The 21967-nt window shown below is 39.0% G+C and overlaps 1 protein-coding gene across 2 annotated transcripts in view; it reads right to left on the bottom strand.

Moving 5' to 3' along the window:
- The window catches only part of LOC132707263 (band 3 anion transport protein), a 133327-nt gene that overhangs the window by 106623 nt on the left and 4737 nt on the right, over positions 1–21967 (bottom strand). The window contains exon 1 of one of the 2 annotated variants that reach the window (XM_060679050.1): positions 5162–5246. The exons of the other annotated variant lie outside the window; for it this stretch is intronic. The gene's annotated coding sequence lies outside the window, so the exon portion shown is untranslated. Of the gene's footprint in view, positions 1–5161; positions 5247–21967 lie in introns of those variants that run through there. 2 annotated transcript variants of the gene reach the window in all.

The raw sequence follows: 21967 nt of genomic DNA, 5'->3' as shown, positions 1-21967 counted from the left end.
TGACGCTAGCTGCCAGTAAATGATTGTCACGAACCCTGGACGCTAGCAATTCGGATGCATTTAATTCGATCTGGTTAAATACTAAAATCTGGTGTGAAATCTGAGTCATCTGGGTCGGAATTAGATTCCTCTGATTCCGACGATATGAGATTTTCTAATTCTCTTGGGGCGGTATGTATCGGTACATATGGTCCATGAGGAACTGGTCGATACATAATTTGTTTCTTATTTTTTTGTTGAATCCTTGAACATTACAGGAACAAAAATAACAATCACCACTGTGATTCCTACGCTCTCGCCATACCATAGGAACACCAAAGCTTAAACATTTCTTCCTACCTTTTTGTCAGTTCCTTAATGGTTCAACGCAAACGGAACAAATTTTTACACCAAAATAAGCGTGGTATACATTTTTCACAAAATAAGTTACAGTTTGACTTTGCTTGCTGACAGGTATAACAAAAGTTAGTTGGATTGTTCATACAATGTATTTATACGTTCTACAAGAGTAGAAACAACCAAACTGCGCATCAGCTGGATTGACGCTTATGCGCCAATTCTGTTGCTTTGCAGAGAAATGTAATATTATCCAGTGTTGTCAAATCACAAACATACTCATGTCATAGGTATGTATATTAATATAGTAACATTTTTAAGATATAGAGCGTTATAAAAAAATGATACAAAATATACAAATAAGCAAACACCTTTCAAATATCAAAATCACTGTAGACCTGTGTCATTGACTACGGATTGAAAAAAAAAATGTCTGTAAAGATTTTTAATAGAAAAGTTAGGGCAGTTCCTTCTTTTATGAAAAAGGAGCTCAAGACAAATATTAAAAAATCAGATCTTGAAATATAAATATAAATATTTTATGTAATTAGTTTGTTGTGTTGAACTATTCATGACCATTCAAATCACGGAACTAAAAATAATACTATAATTACGTTATAATTTTGTGAACAAAATATGAACCCTTAACTTTCAATTTCATTGAATTATAATAAATAATACGTAATTTTTCGGAAAAATTTATAACTTCAATCGTTTTACCCTTTTTGGCCTACCAACATTATTAATTTATCACTCTCAATATAGACTATGGTTCTAAAGCAAAGGAACGCAATTAATTATTTTACTTTTATATTAATGGTAATATTTTATGCTCTGCTTGTTTGCTTTGCACCATATTTCCTTACAATTTTTTGCTCGTTATATTGTTACATTTTGTGACGAAAAATTGAAACTCTAATTTTCAATTTTATTTAATTATAATAAGTAATGCTTAAATTTTGGGAAAAATTAATAACTTTTAATGTTGTGCGCATGTTCACCTGGCAAATATCAATTCATTTCATTCGCTTAATTTATTAGTTTTAATATGGAGTAGTTGGAAAGAATTTGATTTAAAAGTAGACATTCGGAACAGATTTATTTGTATGCGAAGTTGATAAAACGGTTCCCAAAAGTTTTGACCTTTTTATCATCTTATTTCGTTAATACACACCTTAGTTCCCATTATCTATCGATTACGCCGTTTTATCTTAAGTATTTCGGTCATATGTTCGGCCAGATAATAAGCAAATAGGATTAGCGTTTATACATTTATCAATAACGAGTTATCACGGATTACGGGAGGTTTAAAAAAATTTTTGTCAAAAATCGAATTGTCAAATTTTGTAGCAAGAGTTATTAGATTTTTATGAGCTTTTACCAATCGTGGCAGAGACTGTAAGCAGAAAGAGACGAAGTTTTCCAAATTCCGCACGGTGCAGGCGTCTTCCAAACCGGCCCAATTGCAGTAAACTGTTTTATCGACCGAATGCAACAGTTAAACCAATTATTCAACCCTTCGCTCACCCCGGTGCAATTTCGGGAGACATATGCAATTCCGGTTAATTATGCATTTAATCAGTCGTTACTGGGAAATGAAACGATGCTATGGATCATTTCGGACAGCCTGATTGGTTATAATTTTTTTGTTGTGTATTAATAGTCACGAATTACGAAAAGATTGCAATTCAATTCTATTTAGAGAATAACAAACGGTGGGTCAATTTCGATAAGATTTGATGGTTAGTTTTGGTTAATTTATTATTTAAATTATTTAAAAAAAACGAATGTGATTATCTGCCACTGCGTACAGAAGTCATGAGCGTTTGAAAGTAAGAAAAAATATGTACGTAGCGCCCACTACAAGTAAAAGCTAAATTGTGCACAAATTCTCTCTGGTGCCAATTTTCGTTCAAAAATCGGGTTTATGGAGTAACTTTTTTTTTATTCACCCTGTATTTAAAAAAATAAGTAGATATACTCGGCAACATGTTTGAGGGAACTTCAAATATTCAAAACCTCCTCCAAACCTTTTTATTTCTGAAAACTTCAAATTTTTTTAGGAGAACTTGTTTTTTTGAAAAACAAACTGACTTGTCAAGATAAATATGCTAGAAATACCCTAAACCATCGAACCAAATCCAATTAAAAGTGGCCCACCATGTACAACTATAGCCATCAGCGAGGTACCTAAAAAATCTCCAATAGAGGGCGTTAAAAAACTGCTTGTTTCATTTTAAGACAAAAAATCTATACTTCAGCGAATGCAGACCCAAACTTTGTAAAAAAATAGCAATGACAGCATTTTATCGCTTTTTGTTTGTTCAAATTTAATGGTGGTGCATCGAAATTATTAAGAAGGCAGCAACAAATATTTTTTATGAACGATATTTGTACTGCTGATTATTTTTCAGGCAACCAAAAATCTAATTTTCATCCCTGATATTTAATCTTGTCTGGTCGGGTCCTAGAACGGGGTTATTACGGTTTGATATTAATTTTTTGTCAGGAAAACGCAAGAAACAATAAAATTCTCATTAATTATTTAAAGCAGCTTAATAAAAAAATCAAAAGTGGCACACATTTTGCACCTTGCAAAATAGCTGACAGTTTTACTGGTAATGTGGAAAACTTTGTTCTATCTGCATTAACAGGTTTACATCGATTGTGGAAGCCTTTCAACAAATGACTTTATAATAAGGACAATGTAGATACATATATAATGGACCGGAGGCCAAGGTGACTTAACCCATTTGCATCGATCGATGGCGAAGTTTATGAATGAACAGGTTTAAAAGACACATCTGAAAAAGCAAATTATTATTGATGTCATTCAATAACAATTATATGCAAGAGACCCGCCAGTGTATGTATATGCGCCAACATATAGATTACATTTTAGTTTTATACAGACAGTGAGACCAATAAAGATTATATTGATTTGAAGGTTCTTGATAATTTACTATCCACCACAAACATAAATTTAATTATTGAATATATTTTTTCCTCATTAGTAAAGCTATGAAAATATAAATTACACGCCAAAGCTCATTTTTGTAGTATTTTTATCTTTTATCTTAAAATAAACCGGTAAAAAAAAATCGAACACCGGAAATTTCAGTATTTCGGGAAGTACCAGAAATAACTTGACCTTAGCTCAATCTACTGCATATCTTTTTTTTAAGTAAAACTCGGGCTACTTAATTGTTTCGATGGAGTTTTGATGTAATAAATAGTATGTAATATTTTGAAAATTAAGTTCTTGAAAATTGTTCGAAATGGCTGCCGAATAGAGAAGTTTATAGTTATTTTGATTTAGATGGTGCCGCCCTGGGGGTGCTGTTGTTTGGTTGGAACTTACAATCACTCTTGTGTCAAATGGTCATTTTTTTATGTTTGTGCTGTCTGGCTAATATCGGAAGCTGAGAGTTTTGAAGATGGCGACTGGTGTATTAAGTTTTTTGGATAATCTGGGCTGGCATTTTGGGGTCTTACTTGACAGAAACGATTTGTGTTTAAAATAAATAGCAAATAATTTAATAACGATAATTTTCGCAAATATGAAATTTGACAGCATAATCTGAGATCAATAGTCAATAATATAGGTGATGGAGATTCAAAACTACACTGAACTACCAATTATCAATCAGAATAATATAAAATTTCAAGAATTTAATGTCTGGCCACTTTGCACTGATTCGAATGTTTGGGCTAGGTGTTGGATTGCGACACAGTTTGATATATAAAAATTGCCAGATAAATTTGGATTGCAACATACTTTAGCCGGAAGTGATGTCAACGTTACTTTGTTAAATACAAACCGTCATCTTCGTTTAAACGATATACGACATGTTAACACTTCTGGCCAAGATGGTTGCTAAATGTAATGGGAAATTACGTTTTTATCAAAGTTTCTCAATGGGAATCCCTGCTTTTAATTAAATATTTTGATTTGAGATCAAAACATATTTTTTATGTAGAACATATCAATTTCTCTCCAATTTGGGCATCGTCTTGAACAAAATTGTGGGTTTCTCTACAAAATTATAAAGTTGTCAAAACATGGAAACTTCATGCACTCCCTACAGTATCAAAAACCCAATGCAACATGTTGAAAGCTGTTATTACATCTTTCGTCACCATTAACACAATTTTTCAAAAGTATCTACTAAAAGAGCCACCCCAGGAACCTTCTATTGATAATGTATATTTATATTTCATCTAGATACTGTAAAATAAAGAGTTAATTTACTTACTACTAATATGCTATACTCAGGGGAAGTATAGCGCAACTTGCTGAGAGTTTTCTACAATCTTTTTGATTGAAAATAAATGGAATTTCAATTGATCACAAAGTCAAAGTCAATTTCAAAAAAACGTCAATATTGGTTTTCTGAATATTAAAATAGAATAAAAATGACAGACAATCTGTTGAATGAATGTTAATCAAGCGAAAAGTGAAAGGGTGAAGTGTAGGTTATTAAAAATTGACAAATTAAATTAACTCCCAAAAAATGCAAAATTTTGAAAAAATAATCATATAAAACAGGCTCAAAGATTTTAGAAATATAGGGAAAACGCGAAAAACGTTTTTAAAAAAGCGCTATCAGGTTAAAATTTGCATTAAAGTGAGGTGGTACAATCCTGTATAGTTACATTTACTCGAATTTTAAAAAAATGCAAAAATCCTTGCCTTTTTCAGTTTTGCAGATTTTTTCTTTATAAAAGATTTTTTTTTGGCTATGCGTTTCAACTTCCGGGTCCAGTTTAGAATGAATACTCGAAATTTTGAAAATCCTCAAACAAAAAAACACGAACAACTTACCCATGTCCCACGAAACAATAAATAATATTTATAGGTTAAGTTTCCTGCGTAAATAAACAAAATTATTAATAGACAATTTCGCTTTTGCAAGCGACGAATGCTGACTGGCAACCGGAGAGACGACCGCCCATTTATCTCACACGTTGTCGATTTTAATGCGTGTGCGATTCGATTTTGGTTTCTCTCGTATCTCCGTAATTATTAAGCAGTGTTTCGGTGTTTTGATTACATAGAAATAACGAATAATTGCAATTATTTCGGTCGTCGTCGTCACGCACCGTTTGACGAATCGACGCTGTTTCAGTTAAGGGTGATTTTCCGTCCGTCAGGCGGATGCTTTTGCCCTTAATTGCTTAGGAACCGACCCTTAAGGGCTATCGCCTAAAAAATGTTATTAAAAATTTCTGATCTTACACTCCTTTAATTTTTTTATATAAATTTTTCAACTGTATACATAACTATATTAAATTATTAAGCCACTCCATAAGTCAGCTTTGGTCGTGCTACTTACGAACAACATGCAACGAACAATAATATAAAAAACAAGAGTTTTCTTTTTCTCATTTCTTCCTGATTTCACTCTTGTTTCCATTCCACTTCTTATTCCTTATCTACGTTTTCTCTATTTTTCAGTTTCTCACTGTATTAGTATATTTTCGTTTCTTCAACTTTTTTTTTTCAACTAATACTTATTTTTCACTATACTTCTAAACTTAAACGGCCCAGTCAACTTTCTCTCCTTTATACTTTCTCCAATAAAGTATTTTTCCATTATCACTTTCTCGTATGTTACATTCTAACGCGTTTCTTCTACTCCTTTCCCTTTGACTACATATTAACATTTGCAAAATTCATTTCTTTGATTCTTACTTTCTGTTACTAGCTCTCTACCCGTTTTGGGCTCGAACTGGTCAGTTCTATTACCTGTAATCACTACTAACTTGTATTTTTTGGTTTTCTCGATAGACTTTCTGTCTCCTAACATCCTCAGTTTCTTTGCGCACCCTTTTATTTCCTCTCGCTCTTTCGTGGAACATAATTCTTCATGAAATTCGTAATTTTTCTCTTCCCTTTTCCCGCCTTCGGGTAACCAATTTTTTTCTCCCTCCATTTCGATTCACTGATTTTCGCTTTTTTGCTTCCTGTATCCATTACCATTAGCAGCATGTTTAATGTTTAATGATGTATTACTCTGTAATTGTATAATGATTCCCTGTAGATATTAATCGATAACAATATTCAATTAGGAAGTTACAGTAAATGTATGGCAAACTGATTTCATAATTTATTTAGGTACGTAAGTATATAAGAGCCACTACGTTAATTACCGAATTGGTGCCATTAAATTCCATCTTAGGAAGCGAAGGGTGGCAGATGAAAAGTGCAAACTTTGGCTACATCATTTCGCGCTGTGCAAACCAAGGAGCGCAAATTATAGCAACGTGTCAATGGCATGACATGGCGGTCTAATTATCGAGGGTACACACAAGTCGTTAATCCTTGTGACAATTATTAAGATGGTATATAATGAAAACAAATTTATTTACTTAAGCGCTGCAGATGTTCACGAGTACTGGATCATTTAAACTTGCAGCATCGATTAAATTAAGCTTTCATTTCTGATGAACGTTTATCCGTCCTCCGATAGCTCGTAGTCTTTGTAGCATTTACGAAAAATTCCAGAATTTTTTTTTGATAATTATAGTAGCTGGACCACACAGAGACGTGTGCAAATTGTTTTCGGTACCATAAAGAATGTGCCGAGTACCAGAAAATGTTTACGGTCGTATTGTTCGACTATGGAAGTAATGATAAGTTAAAATGCCCTATCGCGGTCTAAAAATACATACTGTGTTTCCTTGCTTATCAGTACATGTAAATATAAACAATAACTAATTCAGAGTTAGAAAAGTTGGTGCCCAATAAGGGGAATTCCATTTTCCTAAATAAAAATAATCGAAACGATCGGAATTCCTATTATGGTCGACCCGCTACAAGTAGCTCAGCAAATGTGATTTGAGCATAAAAGTAAGAATACTATGATTTAAATTAAAAAATGCAATTAATTAAATTGCTTACTACTGACGTGATGGGCTCGGTCGTAAATTTACCAACACCATTGTGTAGTCGTAGTAGAATTTCGAAAGTTTTGTTTGGGCCGCTATAAATAACTATTAAATAAATATGAATTACGCACATAATAAAATAATTACAAATAATGGCAATAAATTAAAGTACTGTTAATCTAGCAACAACTGTAACAGTTCGCTATTGGGTATAGTCTGTTCAAAGATATAAGAAAGTGACTAACTGATACGAATTAAGGAAAGACCCGCGCAAGCTGTAAGAATAAAATATGGCCGAACAGATCCGTACTTTGCTTAGAATTTAATTATTTGGGGTTTTGTTAGGAAAGATACTAAACCATATTTATTTATTTATTTATGTATTTATGTTTTAACCTAAAATAAAATTACAAATTATTTTTATTACCTACTTAAGTTACTTAAAATTATTCACATAATTCACATCGCCTGTTCTAATTATTATTTGTTCTATATTATTTGCAATATGGATATACGATTGTTCTGCTTTTTCTATATGTTTAACAGAATTTGCCCAACTTTGTGGAGGGATGTTAAAAAAAGTTCGGTTTGTATAAGTTTGAGGACATTGGAGTTAACACGGGGAAAAACATTGTTACGACGAATGGCAGATTTCAGTTGTTGCCAAACATTTTCAATGGGATTAAATATACAGTGGTAAGGTGGGAAGCCTTAAAACTGTAGGCGCTAGATTTTTGGCATAATTATCGCAGACGTATTCCTTTTGTAGGTTCAAGGTTTGTAGAACCTCAATTTTTGTGTCACATGAGGAAGGGGTTTTAGTCAACTAAACATTGTTTATAACTTCCTTAGTCTCAATAGAATAGTGTTTTCTACATTTGGGCGGGAGCATCTCCCGAGATACACTAGACTCGCATATATTTTGCATAATTCGCACACGATTCAACACACGCTATAAGAAGATTACTAATAAACTTAAACTAAGTAGTACACCAAACCAAAGAATATTAAACACAGGTAGGTATAAAATTATTTTCTATTACGGACCACAATTTTAGCTGAATTTAAATTCCCAAACTTTAGGTAATATTCTTGTTGCATTGTATGTTAATGACCACCCTTGCATTCAGAAGCAACTGATCACTTTCTTATGTCTATGAAAATCCCAACCCCGAGGCACCGGGCGCACCTCGGGGAAGGAAGCCTTACCTCTGCATGCGGGGCTCTGCAGAGGTGGACCGTTTGTTTCCCTAGCTACTCGTGGGACCTTTATGGAACCAGAAATGAAATGTGTAAAGGAGAAGGAGGAGGGGCCCCAGGGGTGCTCCAGCAAGCAGGGGCGTCCTCAGGAAGGCCCCCTCCAAGGGCAATCTGAACAGGATCCCCAGGTCGCCAGCGGGGTGGAGGGCTCGGTACAAACCGGGAACACCACCTCGATGACACACCGCCCCAGACATAGGAGCGGGGCGGAAAAAAGGAGGGCGAAGAAGAAGAGACTCGCGGTGACGGTTTCGCAACCACAGACGGGCTCTCTTCCGGCACCCAGGAATCCTGCCACGTCGTCAACGGAGGGCTTCATAGGGGGCACATCGGAAACGGCAGGCGGGAAGCGGAAAAGAAAAATGGGAGAGACCACCCAGGTTGGGACACCTGCCGGGGGTCGACGGCCGACACGCGGCCCGGCGAAAGCTGGGCCCGGGAAAGGCGGGCCGTCCCGGGGGGGGGCTCTGAGAGGGGGGCTCGGTCCTATGCACAAGCGGCGGCGGGGGGCCTGAACTGGTGGTGGGCCTCAGAGGACAGGAAACTGACTTGTCTTCCGAGGACCTACTGCGGTTCATAGGGTCTGTTAACCTCCGCATAAGCATGTATATCATGCAAGGGGGGCAATACACCCCTCCCCGGATACGCTCAGTTAGGCTGTGGAGGAGCCACATCCTGATCGAGATGATGGATGAAGAAACCAGGGAGTGGGTTCGCAGGGAGCTGATCAACGCCATTCCCTGGGGGCTCGCAAACCTGGTGGAGGTCGATCCGGAAGGATTGAGACTGAGAAGGGCGGCGATCTGGATTCCGGGCCTGGGGGCGGGTGTCTCGAACGAGGCACTAGTCCGCTGCCTGGCAGCTCAGAATGGCCTAGATTGCCGTGCCTGGAGGGTCTGACAGAGGACGGAGGATGCAAGGGGCACAAGGTTGGTGGTGGGCGTGGACGAGAAATCGGCAAGCGCCATCACGGCTAAGGGCTCACTCCTCTTCTGCCTGGCGATTTAGGTAAAAGTGAACCTGGCGGCGCCGAGGCCGCAGTGGGATGAGGTGGCCGCGGGGGGCTCACACGAAGAGGGCTCGTCCATGGAGGTGAGGGGGGCCTGTCGGAGAGGCGGCGCCCACGGCTTCTGTGGAGGAGACCTCTGGAGGGCCCTCCAAGGAAGCGAGAACCGAGGAGGTATCTCGGATGGAAGTTGACCGGGGAATCCCATCAAGGTCCACCACTCAGGAAGCGGAAGCGGAGGGAGGTGCTACCTCGGGCTCAGATTCGGGCTGAGGCTAGCATCGTGACCCCCAGGTGGTATTCCCGTAATAACATCTTTACGGGGATATTACAGATTAACCTGCAACACAGCAGGGCTGCAACAGCCCACTTTTGCAGGAAAATTTCGGAGGGCGGTACTGATCCAAGAGCCCTGGATTGTAAAATCAAGGGTTAGGGGTTTATCTCTGGGAAGATCGATGCTGCATAGTGTCGACTCCTTAGAGGGTGGTCCCAGGGCCTGTATACTAACCATGGGGCTGGAGGCCTTTTTCCTAAGGGACAAGGCGTCCAGGGACCTGGTTCCAATTCTGGTCAGATCCCCCACTCGGGACGCCGTGAGGGAGGTAGTAGTCGCCTCTGCGTATTTTCCAAGCGACCGCAGCTGTAATCCGCAGGAGATCAGTGACTTGGTCTCCTACTGTGAGGAGGCGAATCTTCCTCTTTTGATTGGCTGCGACAGCAATGCTCACCACGTTTTGTGGGGCAGCGCGGCAACGAATAGAAGGGGGGGAGACCTCGTGGAGTTCATGGCCTCGGCAGGGCTGCAGGTGGCCAACAGAGGGGTAGAACCCACGTTTTTCACGACGGGTCGGAGCTCGGTCATAGACTTAACACTTTGTACCAGGGCTCTGCTCCCGGAAATAACTGGGTGGTGTGTCTGTGGGGAGGACTCTAGATACATCACCTTTGGGTTGGAGATGGGTCTTCGGGAACCCGTTAGATTTAGGAACCCCCGGGCAACAAACTGGCAACTCTATAGAGAGGCGCCTAGGGGGCTTACCAAGGAAACACCGGACAATGGAGGAGATTGACGAGGCCGCCGACCGAGTCAGCTCCGCTATGATGCGGGCGTTCGAGAATAGCTGCACTGAGACAGAGGAGCATAGGGCGGGGAGGACTCCTTGGTGGAGCTCTTCCCTGGAGCGTCTCAGGAGGAAAGTGCGGAGGCTGTTCAATACAGCGAGGAGCAGCAGCCAAGGTGCGGACTGGGATCTCTATAGGGAGGTCCGCAGACAGTACAAAAAAGAACTACGGGCATCACAGAGGAGGGCCTAGAGGGGCTACTGCGACGGAGTAATGAATACCCCGAACGCGGCTAGGCTCCTTAGAATACTCAGAATTGACCCCGCGGGAAGACTGGGGGTGGTCCGCAGGACCGGCGGTGGCTACACAGCGGGACCAGCGGACATACTACAACAGTTGCTGAACACGCACTTCCCAGGGTCCGCTGATCCGGACACAGGGGGGAATATTGAAGCCGGGGGTCGTCTTGGATGCGACTACGCCACGGCAAGGAGGGTGGTTACCCATAGTAGGCTGAGGTGGGCTATTGACAGCTTTGGCCCCTTCAAGTCGGCGGGCGGGGATGGGATTTCCGGCTCTGCTGCAAAGGGAAGGAGGTCTCCAGACCAGCCCGCTGATGGACCTGTTTAGGGCTCCATTGCGAGGGGGTACGTGCTCGAGCTGTGGAGACACAGCAGGATAGTGTTCATTCCCAAGGTAAGGAAGAGTGACTACGGACCCGAAGTCGTACCGGCCCGTTTGCCTCGCCAGCTTCATTATGAAGACTCTGGAGAGACTGGTGGACCGGTATCTGAGGGACTGGGTGGAGCTGGAGGCCCCTTTAGAGCCAGCTCAGCATGCGTACCGAAGTGGCGGGTCTGTGGGCTCAGCTCTTCACCATCTGACTTCCAGGTTGGAGGAGGGTATGGGCTCGGGACGGCTGTCGGTGTGCGTGTTCGCTGACATCGAAGGGGCATTCAATAACACAGCCCTGTACTCGATCTGCAGGGCGGTGGAGAGTACTGGAGTGGGGATGGCCATTGTAAGGTGGATCCGCTCCATGCGAACCGACCGGAGGGTCGAGGCAAGACTGGGTGGGGAGCAGGTCTCCATCGGTTCATCACGGGGTGTCCACAGGGCGGAGTATTGTCCCCGTTCCTGTGGTGCCTAGTGGTGAACGAGATATTGCATATTCTAAGGGAAGAACACGGGGTCTATGTTCAGGCATATGCAGACGACCTTGTGATAATGACACAGGGGACGGACGTGAGGAGGATGCAGGGGCCCCTGGGCCGGGCATCGGCAAGATTCTCACAAAGGTGCCTGGACAGCAAGCTGTCATCTTCAGTAGAAAAAGGAAGATGGAGTGCAACCTCAACATTTCGATGGATGGGGTGCCTCTTTCTGCAAGCGGAAGTGTCAAGTACTTGGGCGTATGGTTGGGCTCTAAGTTGACCTTCCAGGAACATATAAGATCAAGGACCAGGTCGGCCTTTGGAGCTCTGTGGGCGTGCCGGAGAGCGGTAGGGGGCACTTGGGGCCTGGTGGATCTACGGTACCATGGTGGTGCCTATGCTCACGCATGGGGCAGTGGCATGGTGGCCGGGGACCAAAAGAGCGGGAGCAAGACTAGTTCTTGACAAACTGCAGAGATTGGCTTGCCTCTACATAACGGGCGCCATGAGAACGGCGTCCACGAGGGCCCTAGAGGCTCTGGTGGAGTTGCCCTCTCTGGCGGATCGGGTGCAGATGGAGGCGGCCAGGACAGCTGTGCGGCTGACGAGCTGCGGGCTCTGGAAGGAGGGCTCCGTACGACATTTTAGGGGGCAGTCGCGGGGATCGCGGGGTCATGGGCATGCCGAGTGACGTCATGATCCCCGAGATGACCTTCTTTGGCAAATTGACCTTTCTCTTTCCATCAAGGGAAGATTGGAGAGAGGGCAGAGTCGGCTCCTGGGATGGACTTGTCTAGTACACGGACAGGTCCAGAATGGGAGATCTGGCCGGAGCTGGAGCGTACTGCGAGACAACGGGATCGAGCTTGTCGGTCCCTCTGGGTCAGTACTGCACTGTGTTTGAGGCGGAAATTTTCGCTTTATTGATGGCGGCCAGAGAGGTGCTTCGGCTCAACCACGGAAGCCTTCTTCTGCTCGGATTGTAGGGCTGCACTCATGGCGCTGAAGTCAGTGCGTACGCGCTTCTTGTTGATAAAGGAGTACAAAGGGGTACTGAGGAGGGTGGCTGAGGAGAGAAAAGTCACGTTGGTCTGGGTCCCGGGTCACACCGGTATCCGGGGCAATGAGGCAGCCGACGCCTTAGCCAGAGAGGACTCCTCGCATAGGCATATAGGGCCAGAGCCCCGCTTGGGAATCGCCCCGTGTGTGAGGCGGGAAGCTCTCGAAGCCTGGGCGAGAGACCGGGCCGCGGGGGGCTGGAGAGTTGCTCCGGGAATGAGGCAGGCGAGGCTTATGACGGATGGGCCCGCCCTTCCTCGGACCAGGGAGCTGCTTAGACTGACCAGAAGGGAGTGTAGAGCACTAACAGTTGCCTACACAGGACATTGCAGGCTTAGGAGGCATCTTTGCTTGCTAGGCATTGGAGACGACCCGGAGTGTAGGTGGTGAATGGAAGGGGAGGAGACCCCGTATCATGTGCTCACCGAGTGCCCTGCCTTGACATGGGCAAGATTGGGAGTCTTCGGAATGGCCCTGATCGATCCGGACTCAGTGCACGGTATTGGGCTAAAGGAGTTGCTGACTTTCTATAGGAGGGGCGGCATTCTGGACGCCCTCTAGAGCAACCTCGGGGCACAACGGGCCCATCTGGTGGCCTAAGTACTTGGACGCCCGCGAGGGCGCCCCGCTTTAATACCAATACCAATATATCTATGAACAGACCATAACTTGATTTTGCTTCTTTTTTTTCAAATCTACTTTGTTTTTTTTAACTGTATCCGTTGTATATCGTTTTCTGTTGCACTAATGATATTTACAAAGTTCATTATGCAAAGCAAAATGTTATAAAATAAAGAAGAAGAAAGAATATTCAACAAACGTTTCACCCATAATTTGTCATAAATTTTTGACAAGCTTAAAAAATATTTTGAGAAATTTGGGTGACGAAAAGTAGAGACAAAGAAAGACTACGGAAACCAAACTTTATAAAGTAAGAGCAAATTTTTATTTGAGGAATGATTCTTCTTTTAAAGAAACGTTTCGAAGTACAAAATTAAAACTGGAATATGTGCTTAACAAGTTAGATGGCCACCCATATGAAAATTTCCTTCTGACGCTCAAACGCAGCTCAAGTGGTATGTCAATCATGTAGATAAACCACTTGCTTTCACAACGCTACACAAGGCGGTCAGTGCTGTAATAAACACCATGTTAAACACCCACGTTTGGTGGTCCAACGAAGATCAAGAGCTCGCATGTAAATTTTACCAAAGGGAGACCATTCTTTGAATATAATGATATAATTTTTGTTCCGACTAATAATTATGGTGCCGTTCATTCAAGCCATATAGCTACTGGAGATGCGGAGGCCCTTCCTATGCCGACAATAGAACAACTACGAAAAAAGTTTTAACATGTGCGTGCACGAGATTTAAAATCTCGTTTAAAACAATGACTTGGCATTCAACAACAAACATGGTCGCTGACAGATCATCAATATGTTTGGATGCGACGTTTTTACCGCAAAATATGCCTAGATCTCGTTAAATACTCTTGGAAAATGAGTTAAGTGTGTGAAAATCAATGGTTAGAACGAAAATGGTGGATGAATTAGGATGGCGACCCTTTCCACTTATATCAGCTAATAGCCCATACACTGCGAAGGATTAATTAATACCCTCTCTTAGAAAAAATCTTGTAAATCCGATAGAAGTACGCTTTAGCAGATACCAAAAAACAGACTTATAGAAGATTCTCAAATGCCTAAATTACTAGAGAATGCAGTCAGAAAGAATTGCCAAGATTCAAAAACCAAAAACTATTACCTATTTAATGTATTAGGTATTACATCTTAAGTAGACACATGTGTTGGCTTTTGACAAGCAGTGTATCCAAAAAATGGGCTTCCGATTTTTTACTTACTATTTTACTAAACTTAAGTTCCTACCCATTTTCGAGTTGTTTCCGCACTATCTTTTAGTTAAAGCACTGTACATTCCGCACTAAACGTCACACCAACGTGATTGCGACTAAAACTCATTTTAACCAGATTGCCAAAACTTCCTAGTTTTTTAGAATTTAATTATCGCGCGAATTTGGCACGGTATACACGTTTCTTTTTTTAATTAGCGCCATTAATATCCTCCCTAGCGTTCCATTCGAAAAACAATACGCTTAATTTTGCAGTAAACCATCATTTTGACTTATTTAGCGATTGCAATTGCAACATCTGTTTAAGAAATTATTAGAAAAAAAAGGAAAAATTTTATTCAACAGGAATTTTATCTCACCCTTCATAATCTGGTATGATTTTGCTAGTCATCCCACTACAGAATAAGTGCAGTGTTTTACCGTATTCTTTTTCATAAAATTATATGTCGTACTTGTATTTACTATCAAGTCTAATAAAATCAATACAAGAAAGGTTAGCGAAAAACAAAAAGATCTGATGATCTGCTATATAACGGAAAAGCCTTAAATATTACAACACCCACAATTTGTTGAACAAAACGGGTTTGTTTTTGTAAACAGCTGAATTGTTTTTTCCCCGTATGAATAAGCAAATTTCCTCTTAAATTCGGTATGAGAAGTTGGTGCAGGTGTCCTTATTATTGCGATTTTGCCTAGATGTTAATTTAGTAGTCAAAAAATATCGTGAATAAAAACAAAAAACAAAACAAAAAAAAATGTAGGTTATTTCCCCATTTCTATCATTCGTGACAAATAAAATATATTTTTCCATGTTTTTTTTATTGAAATTTTTCGTTTTTACATTTTAGGGACACACGCCCACTTTTACAACAACATTTCGCTAACATTGAAGAATAGTGATCCCGTAATATATCCAGTCGACGTCAATTGTCAGTGAAACACCCTGTACTTATTCATTTTTCGCCTTTATTCATAAAGCCATTGTATTCCAGATTTTCTGAAATCCTCCGAGATAATCCGTTTAAATTAGGCGTCTGTTCCGCGCGCATTAGGAAGAAGCTATTTTCAGGGGCTCGGTGGGGAAGAGCCATAAAAATTTACGACCCCGGGTAATCTGCCTTGATAAATCAACACCGATTACAGGCGTCAAAAACAATTTCGCTACAGTAATCCGGCATGAAATTGTTTAATTTTTATTGCCCGCCATATTCGATAATGTTAATTTATATAATACGATTATAGCTTGGGAAGGTGTGACATCAGCGCGAGGGGATCGAGGAAAGAACCACCCAAAATTTTAATGTACGTAGTGAAAGAATTCGTCTGCAACTATTCGGAATTTTTTAAAATTCCTAAAAATTTATAGAATTTTTAAAAATTTCTACAATTTTTATTTAACTACAATTAAGAAAACAACACTTCTTAAAATTTATTTACAATTTTTAATGGAAAAATGGTAGCAATGTTGTCGACCACTAGGTCAAGTCAAAATTTTGAATATTTTTTTGCATGAAAAAAATTTCATATAATATACATGTTTCCAAAATTGCTTTTTTTCTGCTAACCTGCTAATAAAAAAGCGCTTTTTTGATAATTTTTATATTTCTCTAAATTTCTTTGTCAAATTTGGGGGCTGCAACCTATTCAAAAACATAATACAAAATGCAAAATTTCTCTACCTACTACTCTATTACCATTGAGTTGGAAACTAATAATAAGATCTAACATTAGGTCATTGTATTTACAGAAAACCTACGCACACAGACCTATACTTTAACGCATGGTCACATCACGCCACTGTGGTCCTTTCCTACATTCAAAACATGACCACATATCAAAAGTTCGAAAGAAGTATACGTCAAAACCAGATTTAATACTTTTTCAAAAATCTCTCACCGTCTTCGGTTGAGATGCCAGGAGTTTACAGCATTCCATGCACATGCGGCAAATAATACATTGCGACTAAGACAACTAAAACTCATCAGCTGTTGCCGAACACAATCACAAAACCGGAAATCAAACTTTATTCGAAAAAACTACAATTCTTGCATGTAATCAATTCTTCTACCAATGAAAAATCCGAAAGTCTATAGAAATGTCCTAACCTAACAATCTTAACCGCGACTCGGCTCTTTATCTGTCACCAATATGGGAATCAGTCATCCAAGACGGCGTTTCTGTCTCTCATTTAGCTCCAACCCTCTCAAACAATATATATGAGCAGGTACAGAGGAAAATGCGAGCCAGTTTCAGTCGAACTTTGAAGAAGCCAACAGGATGATTGACGAAACGTCAGCAAGTTCGACTCAGCAAAAACCGACCCAAAAAGTATTTCTCTATATGATTTATATACCGCTTAATGATCATGTGTCCCATGCATACAATGACACACAATGTTGATAAAGTGCAGACGCTGAATAATTAAAATGTAGCTTCGCCGAATCGGTTGCATCAAGTGCAAGTTCTTGTACCTCCTTTCTCGTTTAAAAAGTAGTTCCTCCTCAATTTCAGAGCGCTCCCGTTGTAAAATCCGCATGAATTGTCGGTTCCAAAGTTATACTTTAAAGAAAAAAAAAAGTAAAATAAAATAAAATTTGTTTTTAAAAACTGTTTTCACAGATCCCATCACGAAACTCGTGAATTTATATAATATTATCAAAAAGACTGGACCGATTCGCTCAGAGACGGATTGGTATTTCGTCATAATGTCAGAGCGCCCTGTTCCAGCGTTCGTTTCCTTAGAATGCAGCTTTTTATTAAAATGCTTTGCCAATTAATTTACTAAACTTCAGTGATGAAATTTTTATATCTAGATGTAAAAACTATTTACTAGTCGAGTAGAGTATCTCTAGACTGCGCTAATAGAGAACACTTATTTTTTTTATTAATTGCAAATTGTTTTTTAATTTTCATTAATAATTGGTCCATTTAATATTAAAAATTATTTTCGAGATTCCCATTCAATTTGCAGTAAGTTTGAGCTTGTGTTTTGCGATGTAAAATTCATTTTTGACTATTTTTTAATAATAACATAATATACCATGCAACAACGACAATTTAGTTCATTAGTGTATTTAGCCACGAGGAGAGCAGCTAGTTTTTAATAAACTAGGAGAAGTTTATCAATGTGTTTTTTACGACCATAAACTTTTCGGTATTTTTCAAAGGCACTTCCAAAGGCTACTGTAATACTTTTTTTGCAAAACTTCTGGATTCCTCCTACGTCGGTTTTTGCTGAGTCGAACTTACTGACGTTTCAGTCAAGGTCTGAAGAAGCCAACAGGATTATTGGCGAAACGTCGGCAAGTTACGTTACGTTACGTGGTGTTCGCTATCGAAACATATCTGATTTTTTCTGGGAGCAGTTGGAAGATATGGACATTGAAGATTTGTAGTTCCAACAGGATGGAGCCACTTGTCACACATCCAGAGAAACGATGCAATTGCTACTGGGCAAGTTTCCTGGTCGGATTATTTCACGTAACGGCCATAAAAATTGGCCGCCGCGATCATGTGATCTTACTCCCCTAGATTTTTTTTTTTTGGGTATCAAAAAAGCAGAGTGTCTAGAAATAAACCAAACACTATTCCACAGCTGAAACAGGAAATTAGACGCGAAATAGCCGGCATAGAACGTGAATTGTGTCAAAACGTGATAGGAAATTTCAACGAATTACGACATCATCTTTCATACCTAATTGTAATACACTAATCTAAAATGGCAAATAAAAATGTTTGTATATTTTTATATTCTTCCGAGTTTTTTGTATTATTTTAATGTGGAAACCCTTATTGAATCACCCTTTATATACACAGTAAACTCCGTTTATAAAGTACATGGGATATAACGTACTTCCTGGTATTGCGTACATATTTTACCGGTCCGGCCAAAATACTCTTAATTATTCATCGGATATTACGTACCATATATAACTTCTACTACGGTCATGAAGTACGGTATATTGTCACTAATGTTCTGGTTATAAAGTACGAGTGTACGCTAAAATCGGATTTCTCTGAAGCGTGCTTGTCCGGCCCACAGTTTCCATGTTATTGTTTTATGGAAAAGATTTTTTGAGTTTATGGGTAAAATGGCGGATAGGCGCAAGTCTTTAACTGTAAAAGTGACGTCGGTAAGGCGGAAATTGCTAGACAAAAGAAATTGACAAAAACAACAATATCTACAATTTGGACAGGATTTTAAAAAATTAGAAATCCTGAACGTTCAGATGTAGATAAAGCTTTGTTTTAGAATGACTTTAAATTCGAAGTTCTGAAATTGAAAGCGAAGAATTAGCCAGAGAATTACAAGGTGAGGGATTTTAGGTGTTCTACAGGTTGGCCTGAACTTTTTAAAGATTGCCTCAATATAAACGTCAGAAAAATTTCTGGTGAAGCAGAAAATGTTAACAAACAAGCTAGGCTGAACTGGTTAGAGGATAAGTGGCCCAGTATTGCACAAAATTACGACTCTGAGGATATTTTCAATGGTGACGATACTGGGCTATTTTACAAGATGACTCCAGATCGTGGCCTTAAATTTAGAGAAAAGTGTTTGGGTGAGAAGCGGTCGAAGTTGAGGTACACCGTTTGGGTTTGAGCTAATATGACAGGAAGCGAAAAATGCAAATTTCTTTATATTAGTAAATATGAACGACCGAGATGCATGAAAAATGTGAAAAACCTACCTGTTTATAAGTCAAACTAGCGAACGTGAACGACTTCAGCATTTTTTTATAATTATTGGATTGGAGGATTGGAATAAAAAACTAAAACTAAAACTGTGCAGCTCATCCAAAAAATCTAATCCTTCCAAATATCAGATTTGAGTTTTTGTCTCCAAATATAATATAATAATAATAAAATGCCTTAAGACCGCAGATATTTTTTGTATCGTTTGATCCAGTCCTTTGAAAATATGGAACCTTTCAAGATCACTATCCTAGACTCCATAAAATTACTTGCACCATGTTGGAATGATGTTACTTCAGCCACTATTTCAAACTGTTTTTGAGATGCAGGTCTGATAGAATCGGAAGATGAATTTGATTCAGACGATGATTTACCTCGGGTTCAGTGATTCGAGAAGTACAAAAATAATGGCTGCGAGGTTCCCCTAAGTAATTGGTTGCGCAATCGCGGTCAAGATCTAACCAACATTGAAATGTGTATCTTCTTGAGCTGGATAGCATCCCAACTGTTGATGATAATTTAAGAACAAAGTTATTAGCGGATAATGATATTATTACTGAAGTTTTACAACCAAATGATCCTCAAAAGCGACGATGCTGTTCAACAGGACGAAGTACCAAATTATTCCGAAGCGCTTTGTGCCGATAAAATGGTTACATTTTTTTTACAATCTACTGATAATGTAACTGGTGCACATCGAGAATATAAAATTAGCATTGAGGAAAATAAACAAACAAAAATAACGAATTTTTTTCCTCAAAAAGAATAAAGTATCTATATTTAGTTGTATGTTGTAAAGTTTATATAGATAAATAAGTTTTTAATTTAGCTAATTTAATTTCTTTCGTTTTATAGTACCTATATTAGTGTTTATTAGTTTTCTATTTTTATACCTACACCATTTTTTTGTTTTTTTATAGCGTACTTCTGCTCATTTTCTAGTCCCTAGAGGGTATTTTATAACCGGAGTTCACTGTATATCTCGTAAATTAAGGATTTTTTTACATTATTATTATGAAACACTTCCTCCATCCTGTACGAAAGGCTCGTTTCAAATATTTGTCTGGATTATGTGGGATTTCCTATCTGTTTGCGCAACCAGAAAAAGCTATTAGCGTGAAAATATGTATCAGTCAAAACGCGCACATATTTAATATCGGATGGCAACTTAATTCGAATGAAATGTGCGCATCCACGTTAGGATTAATTCGGTGCGTTCTAATTCAATCGGGTTTTTCAAGATTTTTAAATCGATCCGCACTTCTATTTCAGCGATAAGTATATCCAATTTATAGCAAAATTACAACTATTGGTATTTGTATAAGGTAACCATTTTATTTGCACTACTGCGAAAAAACAAACGCGCTGTCAAAGAACATATGGAGAACGGAAAATGTTTGGTTAGGTCCCATTTCATCTTCTATATTCTCGGTAGTATGTCGTTTTTTTTTAATTACCGAATCGATCATCGATCGACTTAAAATTTTCCTTAAATCGATTTATTAAAATCGTTCCTTTGATTTGATTTTCTTAAGGCACGTAATTTTCGCCACTTTTATTAAAAATTTTGGTTTGTTGGTCGGGCATTTCTCCCCCTGTTCTAGCTTATAACTCTTCCTCTGTTGTTGTTCTTTCTCGGTTATTTATTTAGGTCTTCAAGGTTTTCAACATTACGACGTTAAAAATTTAAACTGTTTTAAAACTAATCTTTCTCAAAAACTATTGGATTACTGAACTGCCTGACAATCGAACAATTTAGAGAAATGTCGAAGTAAAATTGATTTTATTTTCTGTCTTCTTTAAATTATAACATTCAAGTGACATTTATGATATTTTTTCTCATGCTTCCAGTAAGACAGCACTATCTTTAGTTACATTTATTATTATTTACTTTTTTCATTAATGTTTATTTTCATAAATTTCTAGTTTTTGGGAACAAAGCTTGTGGTTTGAATTTGCCTAATGCTGTTTGCTTTTTTTTTTTGTAAACGATTGTTGCAAATTATAGATTAGAAGCAATTCGTGGAATATATTGCTGGTCGTGGAGAAAAAAACACCTACATTAGTTTCGACCGGTACCTAGGTAACGATTGTTCAAAAAATCATCAAAAACCCATTAACTTTGTAAATTGAACCGCGGTGCAAGGATAAAACAATTATAGTACGATAATATCCTTGGGCGAATGAAAAACTGCGTTACGTAAGTGAAACTCGTGGTGATTTTGAGGCGGTGGATTTTTTCCCGTATATTAAAAAAAATCTGTTAAATTCCAAGCATGGCAGACAGCAAACGGTTTATTGTTTTAACTCGGTTGACATTTAAAAGATGAGCTTTAAAAGTTTCCATTGCAGTTTCAAAGTTTTTTGACATATTTTGCATTTTATAGCAAAAATAACGTTTGCAGATCTGAAAGTTATTGTGTCAAATAGTAACACCCCATTTTTATAATTTTAGAGTTAAGAGAGTTAAACGGTTACATCGAATTTCGAAATACTAGCAATAAAAGATTTTTCGATTACTACTTGCTCCAGTTGACATTTTTTTAATAAAAGTTTATATAAATCTATCAACACAAAAGTTATGTAAATTTCTTTGATTTCTAAGAATGGGATAAATTTTCGAAAATATTTT

This window comes from Cylas formicarius, unplaced genomic scaffold, assembly GCF_029955315.1.
Source record: "Cylas formicarius isolate icCylForm1 unplaced genomic scaffold, icCylForm1.1 PGA_scaffold_9__14_contigs__length_23061073, whole genome shotgun sequence".
In the NCBI taxonomy this organism is placed as follows: Eukaryota; Metazoa; Arthropoda; class Insecta; order Coleoptera; family Brentidae; genus Cylas; species Cylas formicarius.
Note: the sequence above shows the minus strand (reverse complement) of the source record. Positions and strands in the feature narration are given on the sequence as shown.